Source organism: Octopus sinensis, linkage group LG11 (assembly GCF_006345805.1).
Source record: "Octopus sinensis linkage group LG11, ASM634580v1, whole genome shotgun sequence".
Lineage (NCBI taxonomy): Eukaryota > Metazoa > Mollusca > Cephalopoda > Octopoda > Octopodidae > Octopus > Octopus sinensis.
The window spans coordinates 52,262,236-52,272,235 of record NC_043007.1 but is presented as its reverse complement, the minus strand read 5'-3'; the positions used below and the strand labels follow the sequence as shown (position 1 = coordinate 52,272,235).

At 40.2% G+C, this 10,000-nt stretch overlaps 1 protein-coding gene across 1 annotated transcript in view; it reads left to right on the top strand.

The window, feature by feature from the left end:
• Positions 1-10,000, top strand: part of LOC115217396 (reticulon-1) — a 169,645-nt gene that overhangs the window by 36,458 nt on the left and 123,187 nt on the right. The gene's annotated exons all lie outside the window — the stretch shown is intronic.

Here is a 10,000-nt window from a genome sequence, read left to right as displayed (position 1 = left end):
AGAGGACACTTCAGTGCTGCTGTAAAAAGCTGCAGAAACAACACGGGAGGTAAGAGTCACAAGTGATAAGTCCATTCAGATTGGCGTAAAATATGGGCGCTACGGTTACCTCTGACGGCGGGAGGGACCTCCGTGTCCTATTGGTTGGCTACTGCCCACCTCAAGCTGGGCAGCCCCCAGTTAATAAGGTGCTGACCCGCCACAGGCCGCCTGCTTCATTGGGTGCTTGGAGCTAAGAGTATGACTTGAAAAGCAGCCTGCAACCTCTGCACCAAGCAAACAACTAAAAGTCAAGAAACCACCAGTCCTGCGGTTGGCAAGCTGGAATGTCAGGACCATGTGCCCTGGAATATCTGATGATCTACTCAGGGTTGAAGACACAAGGAAAACAGCCATCATTGACCGTGAACTAAAGAGGCTCAACATAGACATTGCTGGGCTACAGGAGACAAGACTTCCCTCAAACGGCAAACTCAAAGAGCAGGATTTCACCTTCTTTTGGCAGGGAAGCGATCCAGAAGAACCTCGTCAACATGGCGTTGGCTTTGCAGTGAGAAACTCATTACTCTCCTCAATAGAACCACCATCAGGAGGCACTGAGCGTATCCTCTCACTGCACCTCTTGACTTCTTCTGGCTCAGTACATCTACTCAGCATCTATGCTCCCACTCTCTACAGCTCAGAGGAGACCAAGGACTAGTTCTACAAAGATCTCAACTGTGTCATAGAAAATATACCAACGACTGAAAATATCTACCTTCTAGAGGATTTTAACGCTCGCGTGGGATCTGACCATGATTCGTGGCCCATTTGTGTTGGACACTTTGGTATTGGCAACATGAATGACAATGGTCAGAGACTACTCAAATTCTGCACATACCATAACCTGTGCATCACAAACACATTCTTTACCAACAAGCCATCCCACAAGGCATCTTGGAGACATCCAAGATCTCACCACTGGTATCAGCTGGATCTCATCATTACACGGAGATCCTTTCTGAATTCTATTCTATTGACCCGTAGTTACCACAGCGCGGATTGTGACACAGACCACTCACTAATTAGAAGTAGGGTGAGGATTCTGCCTAAAAAAGTCCATCGCTCCAAGAAAGTGGGCCGACCACACATTAACACTACCAGAACCTCGGACCCTACACTGCGAAAATGTTTTGCTGCTTCTATCAAGGTTGCCCTCAGTAGCTGCCCAACCTCCTCTGCTGAAAGTAGGTGAAACTATATCAGGGAAGCTTTGTATACGACATCAATAGATACTTTCGGCACGAGAGAAAGGCAAAACCCAGATTGGTTCGATGCTGGGCTCTCAGAGCTGGAGCCAGTTATCGAAGCAAAGCGTGCAGCTCTGATGCAATACGAGTGTGACGCTTCTACAAAGGCACGAAATAAAACCCAACTGACAGCCAGACGCTGTGCAAATAGGTATTGGCAGGAAATCTGTCAGAGTATCCAGTTAGCTGCTGACAGGGGCAACACCCATGGGATGTATGCCGGTTTGAAGAAGGCCCTCGGTCCATCCGCAACCAAGTCAGCCCCTCTGAAATCAACTACTGGAGATCTCATCAGGGATCAAAGCAAGCAAATGGATAGATGGGTGGAGCACTACCAGGATCTCTACTCACGGGAGACTACAGTGGCTGAGGCTGCAGTCGAGAGTGTCAAGATCTTGCCAGTCATGTGCGAACTTGACAGTCCGCCATCTATAGCAGAGCTCACCAAGGCTGTTGACTCCCTAGCAAGAAACAAGGCTCCGGGAAAAGACGGCATCCCCTCAGAGATCATCAAAGCCGGCAAAAACACCATCCTGCTTCGGCACCTTCATAAGCTTCTGTGTCAGTGCTGGGAAGAGAGTACAGTCCCTCAGGATATGCGGGATGCTAACATCATAACGCTTTACAAAAACAAAGGTGACCATGGTGATTGTAACAATTACCGTGGAATATCTCTTCTAAGCACTGTTGGAAAGACCTTTGCCCGCGTTATCCTGGCCAGGCTATAACTACTTGCTTCTCAAATCTATCCGGAATCGCAGTGTGGCTTTAGAAGAAGCAGATCAACTATCGATATGATATTCTCCATACGCCAACTTCAGGAGAAGTCCAGAGAGCAGAAAATGCCATTATATATGGCCTTCATTGATCTAACAAAGGCCTTTGACTCGGTAAGCAGAACAGGCCTCTTCATCCTGCTCCAAAAAATCGGATGTCCACCAAAGCTGCTGAGGATCATCAAGTCTTTCCATGATGATATGCAAGGCACCATACAGCACAATGGTTCAACATCAGCCGCCTTCCAAATAAAAAATGGGGTAAAGCAAGGTTATGTCCTCGCTCCTACATTGTTTGGCATCTTCTCGCTCTTACTCTCACATGCCTTTCAGACATCAGATGATAGAGTGTTTCTGCACAGTAGAAGTGACGGGAAACTGTTCAATCTCTCACACCTGCGTGCCAAGACCAAAATCAGAAACGTCCTGATCAAGGAGATGCTATTTGCTGATGATGTCGCTCTGGTATCACACACAGAAGAAGCCCTCCAAAGGCTCATTAACTGTTTTGAGCAAGCATGTAACGACTTTGGCTTAGCTATCAGCCTTAAGAAGACCAACATCATGGGTCAGGCTACATCGGACATCCCAAACATACATATTGGAGACCACAGATTGCAAGAGGTGGAGAAGTTTACCTATCTTGGCTCTACCGTCACCTACAACCTATCCCTTGATGCTGAGCTCAATATACGCATTGGCAAGGCAGCTGCTGTGATGGCCCAACTCTCCAAACGGGCTTGGGACAACAATAAGCTGACCAAGACCACGAAAATGAAGATCTACCAGGCATGTGTACTTAGCACTCTACTGTATGGAAGTGAGACTTGGACGCTATACACACGCCAAGAGCGTTGCCTAAACATCTTTCACCTGCGCTGCCTCCGGAAAATCCTCCGTATCAAATGGCAGAATCATATCCCCAACAAAGATGTCCTCAAGCAAGCAGGAATACCAAGCATGTTTGCACTCCTCACACAAAGACCTATGAGATGGCTTGGGCATGTTAGCCGTATGAAAGATGGCAGAATCCCCAAGGACATACTCTACGGAGAGCTTGCTAGGGGTACTAGGTCTGTGGGTAGACCGTTCTTACGTTACAAGGATGTTTGCAAAAGGGACATGAAGGCTTGCAACATCAATATTAGCGGTTGGGAGGCAGTTGCCGGCAACCGTGGAGACTGGCGACGTACCGTAAAAGAGGGAATACAAAGGAGTGACAGAGAGAGAGAGGAGAAATGAAAAGACAAGAAAAGACGTCAACCAGAAACTATGGCATTACAGTCTTCGCTACATTTGCGGTACCTGCCAGAGGGAGTGTTTGTCCAGGATAGGACTACACAGCCACAGCAGGAAATGTATCAGGACAGGAAATATAAAAGCCGGACTAGACTACTTTATGCGCAACTCCCGAGACAATAAGGATGCCAACCAACCAACTCATAGAAAAGTCTGAAATACCTTTTAACAAGTGGAATTTTTCATTTGTTCCATTACCCCATCTTTCTAATTATCTGTGTAGTTCATTTAAGTGACTTACTTTTTATTAATTAATTAAACATCCTATCTCTGTCACCCTTCACCACTATGATGAAATATTTAATGTTAGTCTACATCTCAACTATGATGATGACTATGACCACCACCACCACTATGAATGAACTTACTTTACATGTGGAATCATATTAGGATCTACCACTAGCACACCCCATTACCACTTTTCTACCACTACCATCTCTACTATCTTTTATGCTTTCACTTTTTCTTCCACCTTGCTGATTTCTATTTGGATCATTGTTATTACAACTATGATGATAACTACAATCACTACCACTACATTGATATGACTTCTATTATGGCAGTAACCCTGACACTGAGGTGGGGCACCACCACTACAACTCTCATTGCAGCTGCTTCTACCGACACCCAACTCCTCTTCCTACCATCATTTACGACTCATCTTCCTATACTTCTCTTAAATTTATAGGCTTACATGTGTAGTAGGCACAGCTTTTCTAATTTTCTTTCTCTACCTTGAATCTTTATCCCAATGAAACATCTTCAGTGCAGCTGCTCTAAACACAGTATTGTTGTGTGCATATAGGGACATAGGATGATGAGATTATAGAAACGTTGGAGACTACTGATGAAGGTGCTCCCTCTCTGGCTGCTATTTCTAGCAAGTTGAGAGTCTCATTTGCTCCAGAAATTATTGAATAAGAGTAAGGTTTTAGTGAATGAGAGGTGAGCTTCTTTTGGGTGAGAAGTAAGCTTCTAAGAGGTGAGTTTCTGTGTTTGCCTTAAAACATCCTGAGGCTATTGTAGAGGAGCTTGTCTTCTGACTGTTGTCAGAACTGGTTTGCTTTCACTTGGTCAATTACATTGTCAACACAATGAAATTTTAATTATTCTACTTCATACTTAATATTCTCTGTATTCTAAAATAATTTCAGTAACTAAACTAGAAGAGTTGTTGCTAGGCATCAGGTCATCTCAAACTGAGTAGCCCTTACATCAAAAACATTCTAGCCATGACTATCTCATCCTTGTCTGGGGCAGTGTATGGCCTGGATTTAATTATCTTATATCCTTCTCTTTGCAAGACTGTAGGGTGTAGTTTGAAAGATTTTTGCCTGCTATTTCTAGAAAATCAGGTGGCCATATAGAGACTCATTTTCATTTATGACATTTCAGCTGACATTGGTCATTGATCACAACAATATTGATTTATAATTGGTATAATGGAAGGTTTGCTTAAATAACAGGTTGTAATTGGAAGAGAAACAACAGGGAATCTATTCCAGACATTTGTAAATAATTCATTTACAATGAAAGCAAATCAATGTAACTTTTTGATTGATTTATTTCTTCTGTAAGATTCAATGTTGGCATCTCAATCAACTAAACTAGTTGTCAAGTTCAACCAGTTTGGTACTCACAGTTCTTCCCCTTTGACTTCCTTCCTTCCTCTCCCCCCTCTCTCTCTTTCTCTCTCTCTCATGCAGCATTGAAGTTTTCCAGTACCTTGTTCAAGGAAATTATTACAATGACAATACAAGCACTGTTTCTCCATTGGAATGTATTCTATTGGGCACACATGTCTATGTCCTATAACTCCACACCAACCTATTTGATATCCTTCGTTCAATAAAGATAACCTGCCAAGATATCACACCAATAATAAATGTATATCTAAGTAACAGCATATGCTATCTATATAGTTATATAACAATGTTATGGTGTTATATATATTTATATAATTTATCTTTTACTTGTTTCTCTCATTTGACTGTGGCCTTGCTGGGACACTGCTTTAAACAAATTGGTCTTACACATGTAAGACCAAATTCACTCACGAGGCTTTGGTCAGGCTAGGGCTATAGCAGAAGATACTTGCTCAAGGTGCTGTGCAATAAACTCAAAAGCTGTAGTTGTAAAGGGAATTTTTAATCATATATATATATATATATATATATATATATATGATTAAGCTGGCAGGATCGTTAGCATCTTGGGCAAAATGCTTAGCATCATTTTATCTGTCTTTATGTTCTGAGTTCAAATTCTGCCAAGGAGAAGTTTGCCTTTCATCCTTTTGGGGTCAATAAATTAAGTACTAGTGAAACACTGGTGTTGATGTAATTGGCTTAGACCCTCCTCTAATATTTCAGGCCTTGTGCCTATAGTAGAAAGTATTATTATTATTATCATCATTATCACCATCATCATCATTATTATTATTTAAACAGCTGCTACGTTCTGAGTTCAAATTCTGCCAAGGTCGACTTTGCCTTTTATCCTTTCAGAGTTGATAAATTAAGTACCAGTTGAGTACTAGGGTCAATGTAATCGACTTGCCCCTTCCCCCAAAATTTCAGGCCTTGTGCCTCTAGGCGAAAGAATTATTATTATTATTATTTAAACAATTTGGATCAGCTCCATATACCTTAGTTTTGCAGGTTTCTTACAGAAACTTAGCTCATTCAGGCTCAGTTAACTGAATAAAGAGATACAGGAAGCCCAAGATGGCTTCTGGAAACTGGGCTGCTATTGATCAAGGTGGGTTACATGATATTGTTAGCAGTAAGATTTACATTTCAGCAGCTCCAGATGCATCAGAAAGAACTTCTTGGAGCACATGGCTGGACTGGAAGCTGGTGGCTTCTTCTGTCTGGCTGGCCTATATATACTTCTGTAGTATTTTCCATTATTTTCAGTGATGGAAATATTTTGCTTTGTCTCTGGTTTACAGTTTATGCATTATTTATTCATATCTTGGTGTTTCATTAAAAATGCTGCCCATTCTTCATTTTTAGAACTCCAATAATGAAAATGGTTTGAGTTGAACATTGTTATTACTTAGATGAGATTTTGGTGTATGGCTGGCTTATATAGACTTCTATACTATTTTCAATTATTTTCAGTAGTTATATTTTGCATTCAATGACTAATTACTCAAATATTTTGCTATAAACACCATGTTATATACATCATAAACACCATGCCACATGTATCATAAACCAATTTTACAACAGCAAATAATCTGAGAACTACAAGAAGTACATACACTTCTGTATTGAGTATCTTTTACTAGTTTGTAGACCCAATTGTACATCCCTTCACATATTTACACTCATACACACAAACATATATAGGCATGCATTAATGAAGGCTTACTCAAGCCATCCATTTGGCACGACATAAAATCTATTTTGTTTGTTCCAAGGTTGACCATTTCTTCTCTTTTGTCTTCTGTTCTTGTTATCTCTCTCTCTCTCTCTATGTGTGTGTGTATGTGTATATATATATATATATATATATATATATATACACATACATATATATATACATACATATATATATACATACATATATATATACATACTTCCCTTTCTCTCCTCTGTTTCTTTCATTCCTCTCTTTATCTTTCACTGTATATATATATTTTCACTGTTTCACCTAATTTTATATGTGTGTGTGCGCACACACACTCACACATACACGTGTGAAATGCTATTCCATTGCTAGAATAAAGGCTGCAATAATTGGAGATTTGGTTTTACTGTAATTCTTTAGTCAATAACTGCATTCAGGCAAACATTGACTTAATGCTACTGTTATTGTTGTAGCTGTGGTGGTGGTTGTTAATTGGATAATTTCCTGCAGCAAAATGGAAGAGGTAATGGTGTTGGTATTGGAAGTGCAATATTCTTTTACATTGGTCAAGGATAAGAGTTTACCCATCCATCTACCCCTCCAGAAACACAAGCATCATTTTAATTAAATGGGTTTTTTTACCCAAACCATTTTGTTGGCACAAATTATATTACTAGAGTAGGCCAAGGTGACCCAAAGTGTCATTTCATGTTCCTGACTTCAAATAACGTTTATACACAGGGTGTCCCAAAAGTAACTAATGGGTTTCAGTTTTTAATAACTTCCTTAACTTTACAAATAAATGCATGAAATTTTGATACGATATAAAGGACATAATGGAAATTAATATGCACAAGTCAAATTTTGCAACACCACTACATCATATATGAAAAATGATATTGCTTAAATAGTAGCCATTTTTGGCTTTGCATGTCCATGCTCTTCCAAAACTTGCACCATAACATGCTCAAGAGTTTGAAACCCCACTTCTAAGGAAGTTATTAAAAATTGAAACCCATCAGTGACTTTTGGGACACCCTGTATATATGTTAATGTACATATATGCATGTATATATGCTATATATATATATATATGTGTGTGTGTGTGTGTGTGTGTGTGTGTAGTGAAAGCACATGGCTCAGTGGTTAGAGTATCAAGCTTACAATCATGAGGTTGTGAGTTTGAATCCTGGACCGGGCTGCGTGTTGTGTTCTTGAGCAAGACACTTTATTTCACGTTGCTCCAGTTCACTCAGCTGTAGAAATGAGTTGCGACGTCACAGGTGTCAAGCTGTATCGGCCTTTGCCTTTCCCTTGGATAACACTGGTGGCATGGAGAGGGGAGGCCGGTATGCATGGGCGACTGCTGGTCTTCCATAAACAACTTTGCCTGGACTTGTGTCTGGAAGGGTAATTTTCTGGGTGCAATCCCATGGTGAGTCATGACCAAAGGGGGTCTCGGCATATATGTGTGTGTGTGTGTGTGTGTATGTGTGCTGTTTTATGGCAAGCTCATGTGAACAAGGAAGGCCTAAACTGAGGTACAAGGACACCCTGAAAAACAAACTCAAATGGAGCAGCATTAGTCCATATGAACTTGAAGCCTCTGTTGAGGACAGTTCAGTGTGGCTTCTCACCTCATGAGCAGCAGCTACCTTCGAAGAGGACCAGCGACAGCTTCTCATTGCTGCAGGAGACAGACATCACAGGGCAGCGTCTGGTTCAATCCAAGTCAACAAACTATTGTTGTAACACCTGTGTGCTTCCAACTTTGGACTGCAAAGTCACATGCACTTTCATCTCTGAAATCACAGACTTTGTCATCGTCAGACACTGATAGACTGCCAACAATATATATATATATATATATGTATGTAATGTATGTACATATATATATATATATTTATATATGTATATGGTTCGGGTATGACTGTGTGTTAAGAAGCTTAAGTCTAGTCCCGCTTCATGGCACTTTGGGCAAGTGTTTTCTATTATAACCTCAGGCCAACCAATGCCTTGTGAGTGGATTTGGCAGATAGAATCTGAAGGAAGACCATCGTGTGTGTGTGTGTGTGTGTGTATCTATATATATATATATTGTTGCTATTATGTTAAACTGTTGTCCAAATTTGGCCAAATGCGGTTTTTTAATATTTATTTGCTTGCAATAGCCAGTTCTTTTGGTCAAACTATCGTACCTCCAGCTGCTTTGGTATTACTGTTGTTTAAGGTCTATCCACTATTTCTCCATATTCAATATCTCTCTCTATATAAACGGCAGTTTGTCTGTGCGTGTTTCTGTGTGTCTGTTTGCTTGTACCCTCACCCTGACCACGGCTTTCAACCGATTCTGATGAAACTTGACACACACATAGCCCAATGTCATGATTCAAAACTAACGCAGCGAAAATTTTGAAAAGTTCCCCCAGTTCTGAAAAAAATCGATAAATTCGACATGGGGTCGAGAATCAGAAACACAAACCGTCTAGGGGGCGCAACTCCACCTTTTTTACTCTCAAAAAAAATTTACCATCATTTTTTCCCATTTTTTGGCTATAACTCTCTAAAAATGCTTTATAGTTATTTCCCTTACAAACCTGAGCAACGCCGGGCGATACTGCTAGTTATTTTATATTTGTTTCCTCTTGATACAAGCAACATACAATGCTTGAGTTAAGTAAGAATCAATAGATTAAAAATCATCTTAGCTAGTTATTTCAGAGGACACAATCGGAAGCTGTTTGAAGTCATTAGAATTGAATTCAAAAAACTTAAATTGGAAAGAAACACTGGAGTTTTCCTTAAAAAGGACCAACATTCAGTTGATTTTGTTACTTTTGGATCTAGAAAAGAGGTTTATTTGATGAAAATGGAAGCCTATCTATGGTTGACATTATTGAGTTATCATCTCTTCATGAACTAAAGCATAAATCACTTCCCCAATACTCAACACAATTTTCTAGTGGTAAGGCATTTTCATTCAGTAATAAAGATTTGTATTCTTTTTAAGATGACAATAGTATAGTTTGGTTCATTCATTCAAATGACATATTTTGAACATCTAAATTTGGCAGACCCTATCCCTCTCCAAGTTTGGCTACAGCTAATTTCCTCCATCTAAGTTACTCATTTTGGTTATGAACACAATCTATCACTGTTTGAGAGTTTTCCTGCTCTGGTTGTTGATTTTGTCCTGGACGTCACCCTATCATGTGATTTTGCCTACTAGCTGAAGTGGTTTACTTGAAGATAGCACTTACAGCCACATATGAAGGATTT